Below are 12,408 nucleotides of genomic sequence, written 5' to 3' on the forward strand. Positions count from 1 at the left end.
TCTTGCTGTTCTGGCTTCTGGGATAGCTGTGCAGCCTGCATTCGCTCTATAAGACGCACACACATTTCCCCTTACTTTTTAGGAGGGAAAAAGTGAGTCTTATAGAGCAAAAAATACGGTAATTAGTTTTGCAGTGATTTTTATTTTCTACTTTTCTGTACTACTTTAAAAATATTATGAGGTATCAGCCAGAAAACATGAACATTTAGATTATTTAAGGAGATGGTAACAATCAGGGTTCAAAAAATTGAACTGAGTTGTGTTCTGAGTTTTTTTAAAAAATGAGATATTTGTGCAAAGAACTGAAGGTCTAGTAGGTTTTAGTATGGATTAAGTTCTGTTTATTAGTTCTCTGTGAGTGTGAGCACATGTGCTTGCACTGCACACATTTGGCTATGAGAACAATATATATTTTTATAGGTCAGAAGCAGAATTGGTGTAAACATTCATTTTCAGAAGGCCCTCTGCATGTTCTGAATCTTACTTGCACTGAGGAGGGACTTGGGCCCAAGGGCCGGCTTGACTCCTGCTCCACTTCAACTAGTTCTGTTGTCTCCACTTTGTAAAAAGGAATAGCAAGAAAAGTTTAACATGCCTTATTCGTGTTAAAGTGTGCATGCACATGAAAGCTCATACCAATAACTAACTTAGTTGGTCTCTAAGGTGCTACTGGAAGGAATTTTGTTTGTTTGTTTTGTTTTGTTTCGACTATGGCAGACCAACACGGCTACCTACCTGTAACTCAAAATATCACATTCTGTGTTACCAGAGTCATAAAGAGTGGAATTATTATTGTTGTTGTTGTTATTTATTATTGTTATTAAAACTGGGCAGGTGTGTGCATATCTAAGTTGATCTATCAATGCTGTGAAATTGTACAATTTAAAAACACAAGAATAGAGAATGTATGTAATAGCCCATTCAGCTGATGGACTTCTAGCATCTGTTTTTCTGTTATTGTAAATAACTGGAATTTCAACTTAGTCCTGCTTATTCATAAGTTAAAGGCACATGGAGGGAAAATAATATCTCAACCAGCCCTGAGTGACTTGACTTTTTGAGGTAAATGCCTTTGCTATGTTTTCCTCAGAGGATCAGAGATATAAAATAGTTAGAACGGTGGTACCTCGGGTTAAGTACTTAATTCGTTCCAGAGGTCCGTTCTTAACCTGAAACTGTTCTTAACCTGAAGCACCTCTTTAGCTAATGGGGCCTCCTGCTGCTGCCGCACCGCCGGAGCACAATTTCTGTTCTTATCCTGAAGCAAAGTTCTTAACCCGATGTACTATTTCTGGGTTAGCGGAGTCTGTAACCTGAAGCGTATGTAACCTGAGGTACCACTGTACCCTACTTTGTGCTGTGGGTAGGAATCTATAAACTTTCAAGTGATATGGAATACTTAATCAAGCAGAAAGGAAACGTAGCTAAAGTCTATACAATATATTTAAAAGGTATTCTTGGGCTTTCACCACAGTCTGTAATGTTCCAGTGTTGAGTTTCTTGTTTCATGTGTGTTTCAAGTGCTGAAAGCCTCCCCAGACTGTCCATATTGCTTGCATCAATAAGCAGTTGGTTACGAATGCAAGCAATTAATAACCATGTGTAGGTAAGAAGCAGCTTCTTTTGCTCTCTGTCTAGCGAAGGCTCCTGAGCAGCTCAGAAGTGTGCATAATCTTCCACTAATGAAATTTAGACCAGTAAAAGACACATTTCCCGCTCTTTCTGACATCCAAGGCTGTGGGTGCCTTGAAATGGGGATACCAGAGGAAACCAAACACCAGAGGAAAGTAGGCTTGGGAGAACCCTGAAGTTTGTGGGAGTCAGATAATACAATAATTAGTAAAAAGAATCACAAGGATTGGGCATGCTCAGTGACTGACAGTTTGAGGGGGAAATGGAGAACTGGAATGGGTGGGTGAGAGAACAGAATGGAGACGACTGAAAACCCGAGCAGGCCTTTCACACTGCAAAATATTTTGTCACAAGTCCCACGTTGCCCCTTCACTATTATGTGTCCCTTGACTTGTCGGAATCCTATTTAGGTATGCCACATTTATTTCATTGTTTCACAACTGAGTCTTCTGCTTTCAGTATAAAATGAACTGTCTATAACTAGGAAACCTTGAAGGCCATTATCCCACGCTCAGCATAATTTTTGACCTATTTCATGGTGCAATTTATTCAAGTGGGGGAAAAGGGTGTTTAAAGGCACCTTTTTGAATGAAATGCTATGTGTATCATTTAACTGAGCTTTTAATGAGATAAGTACATCATTATAAGGATGAACTGTAAACTGAGAAAGCATCATTCTTACGAGATCCTTGCGGATATGCCCTTGGGATGATTTCAGGCTGCTAGAAAATGTGGAAAAACAGGAAGATTGCACTCAGGGATGGATGTAAACCAGCGAGGGGGGTGGGAAAAACACTCTCCCCCCTTTCACAATGAGAGTAAGATGACACTTTTGGCCTCAGGCCTGTGAGACTTCAGAGATCTGGGATAGTGTAGAAGGGAATCAGGGCTGGGCTGGACTTGTGCAGCTTTGCCTCTGCTCAACAGCTTCCTTTGGATGCTCAGGCTTAACTATATCTTTGCTGCTGCTTTCACAAAAAAAGTCAATGAGCTTGTAGAAACTAAATCACAAAGTTGAATAGTTGCCTAAATGGATGAAAATGCTGTGGGTTTTCAGCTCAGAAATGTTATATCAAGGATGTTATCATAAGCTTCTCCATGGATTTGTCAGATCAGTCTCTCTTCATCCACCGGCTTCATTCGCCACTTCTGGCATTAGCCCCTTATTCCTGCTTTGAAAATGGTCAAAGGGGCTGACGGCGGAGCCAGTTTTGCCTCCTGTGAACGGAAGGTGACAGAGCTCCGCGGATGGGATGCTCTTGCTGGCTGGGGTGGGTGGGGAAGAGTCTGGATCCAACCCATGGTGTTTTGTAATGTTTCGTCCAGCAGGACTGAGCGTGAGGCAATCTTCTTAACACTTCATGTGCTCCCTGCCCCACAGATTGATGGAAGGGGAGTACAGACATAGAAATTGCTTTCTGGAGGCAATTTCAACACAAAGGTCATTTATGTACAGGATTATCATGTACTAACGGCCATAGAGCTGAGTGTTTGAAATGTGAACATATAAAATCTGAATATCTTTTGCTCTCTATACAGCGGGGGCTGTATTGTAGATGATGTAAAGCCTATGCCAGTTCTGTGTTCCTTCAGTTTATTGTCATGCTAGGATAATGTGTTATTGAATCTAAAAAATATACATTATTTTAAACAGTATAGAATCTGATACTGAACTACCTTTTCCAGCCATTCAGTTAAAATTTATATTTTGCTCCAAGCTCCTTGAATTATAGGGCAGTGTAGACTGGATTTTTTTTGTAGGGCCATGAGAGTGACTTCCCTCTTGGCAATATTATTATATCAGCCCAAGCTGTGATCCAGCCCGATAGTTCTTGATAATTCTTGTACAGGGAGAATTATTGGCAGCAGGGAGCTGTTTTCCCACATTCCCATGGGCCATTAGTATTAAATTTGCAAACTGCATGTAAAGTGGTGTGGCAATAAAACTGCTGGCACATTTGCAAAGCTAAGCAGGGTCCAGTATGGTTTCAAATTGGATGGGAGATTTCTTCATTGCAGAGGGTTGGACTAGATGATCTTTGGGATCCCGTCAAACTCTATGATTCTAACTGGCTTTGTTGAAAATTATTCTTGTTGAAAAGTGACGTGGGGTGTTTTTTATATGCCATCTGTTAGTGAGATAATGTGAAAGCTCTGTCATCACTTACTGTTACGGCCATCAAGTGATGAAAATTACTTGTGTGAATTCATTCAAAGGATTTGGTTTCTTAGTACAACACATTGTGTGAACAAACTCTTAAATTATTTTCTCTAACAATGTTACTACACTTGGAAACTATCATGTTTTATTGGCTCGTGGCCAAATCCCCCCCCCCCTTCACAAAAAATGACAATAAAGACTTGGAATGGTGAAAAGCCAAGTGTAGCCTTGTAAACTGTTTCAAGTGAAGTGTTGAATATAAATCTTAGTGGAACTTGATTGATCACTAGTCATTGCCATATGAAAGCCAGGAAGGTCCATGGGGAGATCTGGGTGATACATGAATTTATCATCCGCTGTGAAATAAAAGTGACTGACAGTTACCTTCAGCCAAGGAGCTGCACTTAAAGAACATTAGTGAGACAGATTAAAATGTTATATCTTGCTGACAGTGGAAATTGATTGGAGTTGCTGGATGAAAGCAGCCAGTCCTTGTGTTATGCAAACTGTCAGATCAATCTATGCTCAGTTCACTGTTTCCATTTGTGGCATGCATGGAACAGTGAATTTCCCTCATTTTAATTGTGAACTAATTTTAATGTTATGCTGCAAAGTGTTAGCAGAGAGGCCACATTTCCCTTTAAATCCCATCCTTGTTACATGTGAGAAGACCTGTGATGTGGAATTTGGAACTTGGCTACTGCCCTGTTAAATGTGCAGAAATACTGAACTAGAGAGTACTTCTGAGCATGGCAAGAGCAATGACTCCATACTGGTTAGTAACAACTCCTCCCCTTAAACATCTTTGAGGAATTAGGATTAGGAGAATTTCTAGATTGCATAGCCTGGGGGCAGCGCTCAGCCCTGCACCGCCCATTTCTCAAAACCAATCACTGCTGCCTGTGACCAATAGCAATTAATTGATAGAAGTTCATGCTAATTAACTACCGGTACCAATTCAGTTGGGAAGGAACATGTTTTGCGCATTAACGTGAAAAGCAGAGAGCTATGCATAGACGTTTTTCAATGGATCTTGTTAAGTGAACAAGTACTTGTTCCAACCTATCCTCCAAAAGGCGCCATATCAGTAATTTTATAAAATAGAAATAAATAAACAAGTGGTAAAATGAACACGTGTAAACGGGGGGCGGCCTGCATTTCTTTATTTCTTATGCAGGACCCAGAAGTTCCACTTGGTGCCAGTGACAGTTTTGAGCAAGTAGTGTTTATATTTTCAAAGTGAGAGAAGATACAGCTTCTTAGTTCCAGCTTGCTTCTGAGATTTTGTTTTTTGCAGCAGACACAGTTCAACCTGATTAGGGCTACAATCCTGTGCATTTACCTGGGAGTAAGCTCCACTGAATGCATTGAGATTGACGTCTGAATAATGAAGGATGGGATAACACGATTAACTATGGTTTCCCCCCATTCTACCAACAAGGCATTCCAGTGTGCCCATTGTCCCACCCCAACCTTACCATCTTCTTAGCATTCATTCTGAAGCAGAATACCAGTGAGCCTGAAAATTTACACTCTATCTTGCAATTTTTGGATTGGTCTTAAAATAAGTCATTGTTTTTACAAGGTTTTGTAGAGTGTGTTGATACTGAGTACTGTACTTTTCTGTGTATAAGACTAGGTTTTTATATTTAAAAATTATGTTCAAAATTGTGGGTCGTTTTATACATGGATGCAACCTTCCCCCATTTTCTCAGTCTGGAGACCACAAAAATAGGGGGCGTCTTATACATGGGGGCGTGTTATACATGGAAAAATACGGTATATCTAACCTTAATAGGCTGGGGCTTCGTTGCCCACAAAGCTTCCCAGAGACATCTCATTGTTCACCCCTCTTAATAATTATAATGTTATAAACAACTATCATTGCTGCTGCGTTTGTTTGGAAAGAGATGAAACTGTACTAGGGCTTTCCTAGAAAGGCTTTAAAAATGTGTGTGCATCTCTCTCTCTCTCTCTCTCTCTCTCTCTCTCTCTCTCTCTCCTCTGTTGTTTCCCGCTAGACAGTCCTCCCAATGGAATGAGAGAAAACAAAAGGCCTTGTTTTCACCACAGCGGAGAAGCATCTGGCATTCTTAGGGCTGACTTTTCAATTTTCAAAATTGCCGTTTGTAGTTTGAGGGCTGTGGACCAGGAGCACTTAAAGCCCTTCTTCTAGCCCCCTTCCTGCCCACCGCTGGGCTGATTGGTATTACTTTTTAGAAGATCAGCATAAGATTACAACAGTATTTGAGAGTGCCTTCCCCCCACTCCCAAGCGGTCCTAGTGAGTACTATGGCTGAGTTTCGTGATTTGTGACGACCAAATGGAACGAGCACCCAAACTCAACACCTTCCTGTGCCTGACAGGGGCTTGACCAACTTTCCCTACTTTTGCAGTGCCAGCCAGGCAGCAAAAGAAGATTTATTGAGCACTTGATTCCCACCACCCAAAAACACACAGTTATGTTTAACCAATCTCAGGTCATTTCCAGATCGTCACTGTTTTCAGGTGGGATTCAGTCATATCCTGACAAATTCAGACACTGCAACTGAAACTGATTTGGCGCTCTTGTCAAACAATCCTTTTCTCTCAAAAGATTGGCTTGCATTCATTCATTCATTCATTTATTTATTTAGAAAAGTAATGGGGAAATGCGCTGGAAAGTGTGAGATCACACATTTGCTTGAAGCAGTTGTCTAATCTCCCCACACGCAAATCAGGACAAATGTTCATTAAATAGGCAATGTCAACTAAGCTCTAACAAGTTTGTTAAACAGAAGGAGAAAGTATTTACAGTGGTGCCTCGCAAGACGAAATTAATCCGTTCCGCGAGTCTCTTTGTCTTGCGGTTTTTTCGTCTTGCGAAGCACAGCTATTAGCGGCTTAGCGGCTATTAGCGGCTTAGTGGCTTAGCGGCTATTAACGGCTTAGCGGCTATTGACGGCTTAGCGGCTTTAAGAAAAAGGAAACAAACTCGCAAGAACTCACAAGACGTTCCGTCTTGCGAAGCAAGCCCATAGGGAAATTCGTCTTGTGGAACGACTCAAAAAACGGAAAACTCTTTCGTCTTGCGCATTTTTCGTCTTGCGAGGCATACCACTGTATTCTGAATACTGGAATGATTATCATTGTCACCTTAATTCCAATTGAGATGTACAAAAGTGTGGCAAAGCTGGACGCAGATAGCCAAGCCAAGCCTGACACTTTGCCATAGACTCAGCTGCTTGTGTTTGGTGCTTCCTTGGGGAAGGCGGACCTCTCCATGGCAGGCCACAGTAGAAAGCTGGTGGTGGTAGTGAGTCAAGACTGCAGGTCTGTTTGCATTAGATTGGGCTAACAGGGCTATTAGGATATAAGGAGCCCTGCTAGATGAGACCAAAGGCCCATCTAGTCCACCATCGTGATCTCAGTGGCCAACCAGAGACCATCCAGAAAGCCCACAGGCACCCCTGTTTTCCCCAGTTGCTTGGCCTACTGTTAATAACTGAGAGTTATTTGGGCCCGGTGAATGGTGTATGAAAATATTATGCTTCAGTATTGCTGAAACTAACAGATGTGGTTCTCAGCACAACTGGATGCACCATGCAAAGGTACAATACAGTAATATTTTTCTTTAAAAACAACCACCACCAGTCAGTGGGATTTCATGTTGAGCTATCACTTTCTAATGGCTTTTTCTAAAACTATGGGAACATTCTTGGTGGTGGCTCCATCAGTACCATTTGTGGGGATTCCTTCTCCCATACGGACTCCTCTAGTTCAGAAACCATCCTGCAAGGCTCTCATCATCTACTAGAAATGAATGTCTTTTTGATGGTGGCCCCTAGTTCATATTTCTGAAAGAAGCTCACCAGAGTCATTGCAAAGGTTTGGACTAAAAGACCCTTGGGGTCCATTCCCAATCTACAGTTCTATAATTCTGTGCTTCTGTGCTCCTTTTAAAAGACCAGTGAAGATATTGTCATTTCTGCATACCTTCTCCCATCCCACTGTAGATAGTATTGATTATTTTGATTTATATTAATGTACTTTAAAATAATAATAATAATACCTGTAACGTGTTTATAAGAAACACAACAAGATATTTAGCAGTGACTCGTGATTGTGGTTTTCTGCCTTGGTGTATCTTTAAACATGCAGGATCTGGAAACATAATGTTGCTTTTGTGTTTCAGTCTTGACAACAAAGTAAAGCAATTCACTGTGGTCAATTTTTCCCTAAGTGGAAAATGTTGTTTTCTGATACCATAGTGATAAAACCATCTAGTGTTTCTGATCATAGGGCTTATTCCTTCCTATTATCTATTATTTTATTAAATTGCAATATTGAGCAGTTGAGATTACTGTTTCTGATCCAAAGGAGCCAGTAATACATCTCTCTCTCTCTCTCTCTCTCTCTCTCTCTCTCTCTCACACACACACACAGGTTTTTACTCCTGCTTTTGGAAGTAAGCTATATTCTCTTGAGTATAAGAAGTGGCTTTGATCTGAGAGCTGCTGCAACTAGTAAAATCTCATGGGCTTGTACCCATCTGGTGCATATGGTTCTGGTGATCAAGATCATTATGTGTATTTTCTTATTGTTGCCTATCACACGGCTCATAATCCCGAACTCTTGGTGTCATTTCAGTGTCAATAATTTAGGATAGGAATGCATGTCTTGCTGTGGGGGGAAAACCTCAATGTTGGCAAATGCCTCTCAAGAACTACAGTTATAATTAAAACTTAAATAATGCCTGAGGCCATTAACCAAAGCAGAAGGGGGTTGAGTGTTTTCCATATTGTACTGAAGAGGCCTGCACAACTTGTGAAATTCGCAGCCCCCCCAACCAGCCACATGTCAGACTCTACATGAGCTGCCACAGTGTTCATCTTGGTGGAGCCAAAGGAATTGGAGCTCATGGAGCTGGATCGAAGTGCAGTGGCGGAAGAGTTGCTGTCTCGTCTTCCTCCGTGATGGCAGGTGGTAGCTAGAGAGAAGCAGGGTCCTCTTCGCTGGAGCTCTCGCCACACGCAGTGGAGGTGGCCTGACGGCCACTTCCTCTCCCTCTGACGGCCTCAGCACGAAAAATAGAATAAAATAAATCAAGAAAGCTTTACATTTTTTTTGTTTAGACTACTTGAGTCCCAGTTTTAGAAGAAATAGAAGGCCGGGACTAGGAAGGAGTATGGCAACGCAATATATATTCCAAACTTTGGAAGCTCCTGTTCAATTCCAACACATGCCCACCCCACCAAGTTTTGTTTCTTTAAAAACTTATTTCTTAGCCCTTTGCAGGGGGAAACAAAAACAACAAAGACAAAAAACCTACCGCTGGAGTATTTGCTTAAAACCAAATATTAAGTAGACTTTTGAATAAACGTCTCAAGTGACTTAGTCCTATTCCAAAAGTCTCTATTTCGTTTATGTTTGAGGTTTTTTTTTAAAAAGGAACTTTTAAACAAACACACATTTTTATCAGAAGATTCATAAAAATCTATCTGTCTCAGATAATTTCATTTTATAAGATCTAGATTTTCTAATGAAGGAATTTGCACTTTTTTAGTGCAGAAATTAGTTAGGATAGAATCTTGAAAAAAGTATCTGCTGTTCTTTTGGACTGCTCCCATGGGGTGTTGTTTTTTTAGAAACATACTGGGAGTCATGGAATTCTGGTATCATTTGAAAACAAGAGATCCTTTGTTCCTCTTGCCGTGCTGATTATAGGGAACAAGGCGGGGGGAGTTTCTGTGTGTTGCCTGGATTTTGCTGGTTAATCCCAGTTGCAGCAGGGAGTTAAGAGAAAATCATACCAGCATCTGGAAAGCCGGGAAAGCAGGAGTGAGCAGCAGTTCAACCAGCCCATCCCCAGGCAAACTGGTTTCAACCAGGAAAATGTCAAAGAAATTCAAAGAAATTATTTGCACACCACCTCAGGCAATTGAGTATTCTGTTTCCTAGTGACATTTTTCCTGGTATCAGCTCCTAAATGACTACATTCCTGAAAAATAACCCTTTCATCTGCTAGACCAAATTCTGATCTGCCAAGGGCAATGAGATTAGAAAAGAATGTAACAGAATTTGGGCATTATTCCATTTCTATGTTATTTTAAGTAGGCTGCGCCATATTTGGAGGGGTTAGTAGCTCAGTGGCACAGCAGCACCCACAGAAGGACCCTGGTTTGGTCCCTGGCATCTTCAGTTCAAAGACAGGTTTTGGGTAGGGCTTCCTAGCAGGGCTGGGGGAAAGCCCAAGATTAAATAATTGCTCCCAGAATAGATTGAACCAGTGATCTAACTGAACTTCTTATTACAGATTAATAGAAAAGTAGTTTCCTGTTGAAGACATTAAGTTAGGGGAATTTCTTGATCTTGGTTCATTTGATTATGGTGAGATAATGTGACCCCATTTCCTTTCATAAAAGTGCTGAATGTGTGAAATCAAAGAAAGAAAGAAAGAAAGAAAGAAAGAAAGAATGAATAGTGGTACCAGAGAAGAGCAGCAAAGTCAAAGGAGAGGAGAACGGCAAACTCACCCATGAAAGAGTTTTTGTGGGTTGCCAATTAGGTGCCAGGGACCCTACTGGATGATCTCATGGTCCATTCAACGCTTGTGATACTTTGCATGCAAATACTTTGCATTTGCCAACAATCCAGTATTTTTTTGGCATAGAATGTGAGCACTTAAGAATCTCTTGGTTTTGTTTATAATGAAACAAGTTTTTATTGCTAATGGTAACGGAATTGCATTATATATGTGTGTGTGTGTGAGAGAGAGAGAGAGAGACAAAACTGTTGGCTAAAAGTTCCAGCAAGTGACATGTCACACCCTTCTGCCCTTTTGCCACATCCTTCTGCACAGCTTTGCTAACACTTTAATTAGCTGTGTCTTTTCTTCTGCCCTCATGGCAGCTCTTTATTTATTTTGCAAAAATGCAAATGTTGGGAATGTAGAAACGTTAATATGAATGATTTGTTCGGGATGTCATATCTTTCAACAGTCCTCCACTCAGGGAATTAGTCACTCAGAAAGAGAATGAAAGAAAGGAATCTTATCCCTTAGTGTAATCGTCTTCATTACTCCCCTCCCCCCCCCGCCACTCTGCCCAAATGTTACAAGTGCAGCAGGGAATGTTCAGTCAAGACTTATTTTACTTTCTCAACACACTTTAACATTCAAAAAAAACAACAACAGTTGAACCACTGACCCATAGATTGCATAAACTGAATTAGTAAAACAGAATAATTGTTCCATGTTTTCACACTAGTACATATCTGAAATATTTTTTAGAGGTCAAATTTCAGAAATTTAAATTTTGAATTGTGTACCTAGAAAATGCTGCATACAAGAATAATCTTGATAAAATGCTATGATACCCAAGCGCTTTCAATTTCTTTCCAGTCTCATGCAAAGAAATGTAATGTAATGCTTGCATCCCAGACAAGTCCCCCTGCCCCGCCCCCCCCCCCCTGGGTGGAATACTGTCCTCTTCTGATTTTAGCTCAATCAATTAATGCCAAGAAAAAGGACTTGGCTCTGCTCTCTCACAGTACATGCAGCTTCTGCAGTGCTTTTATAGTATCATTCCCTGGTCCGGCAGAATAATTTATACATATTTCTGGTAAAACAGTAAGTAATGCCATATATCTCTCCCACAAATTCTCTTGCCTGAGACATCGCTTCAAGGCTCCACTATTTTTTATTTTTTTTTGCTAGTATAAATATATATGAATCAATCTAGGATGCAATGCTATGTGCACACTTACCTGGCAGTAAGCCCTTTTGAACTCAGTAGGGCTGACTTTTCAGTAAGGAGTGGCCCGTAAAATAGAATATAAAAAATAGCAGAGAAATATGTTGACCGGTTGTGCTTGTGTTCACATAGCATTCAAGACCTTATTTTAAATCTCATACATTGTAAAGGTAACAGCACCCCACAGTTGAGAAGTGGTATTCAACTAAGTTTTCCTCAGAGTAGACCTGCTGAAATCAATGGCTCTAATGTGCTCAGGTTCATTAATTTCAGTGGGTGTACTCTGAGTAAAACAGTTGCATGCCAGCCCAGGCTCTTATAGGATAGTTGATCACCAGAGCTTTAGGATGAGTAGTCCACAAGCCCTATGTTAACTCGTTGGGGCTGATCAAGACTCAGTGAGTCATAGACATTTTGCCAAGGACTGGCTGCAACCTGCAACGGTTGTCTAGACTGCCTCATCTCTGGCTCATCTCTTGCTCTGCTAACGAACCACGCTTCTCTTGCACACTCTCGTTTCACGGAGCTTTTTTATTCTGGTGTTTTGGAGGAGTATTTACTTAGTTTCTAAATGGTTGTGGGTGTTGAGTCTTGGGTATGAGGTACGAAATGCAAACAAACCAACGTCCCTGAAGACTGAAGAAAGTGCTGGAAGGAAGGCAGTTTGCTGTTTTAATCTGAAAATTAAGCCAAAAGGGAGATGAAATGCATAAGAATCACATCTTTTATAAACTGCTCCTTGTGGAACTTTGCCTTCTCAAGGCTGTCTATTTCCATTTGGGGTTTTCCTGCTCTAATGGCCCTGTTGTCAGTGACAGCAGATTATATCCCATATGACACACATTTATGGAAAGGTTCCAGTTCAGTAAAGCAAATGGTGTA

General features: G+C 40.9%; 1 protein-coding gene across 6 annotated transcripts in view; it reads left to right on the forward strand.

Moving 5' to 3' along the window:
• Positions 1 to 12,408, forward strand: part of IKZF2 (IKAROS family zinc finger 2) — a 110,193-nt gene that overhangs the window by 37,586 nt on the left and 60,199 nt on the right. The window lies entirely within an intron of this gene.

The sequence above is a fragment of the Podarcis vaucheri genome (genome assembly GCF_965113315.1).
Source record: "Podarcis vaucheri genome assembly, chromosome: 1".
Taxonomy (NCBI): domain Eukaryota; kingdom Metazoa; phylum Chordata; class Lepidosauria; order Squamata; family Lacertidae; genus Podarcis; species Podarcis vaucheri.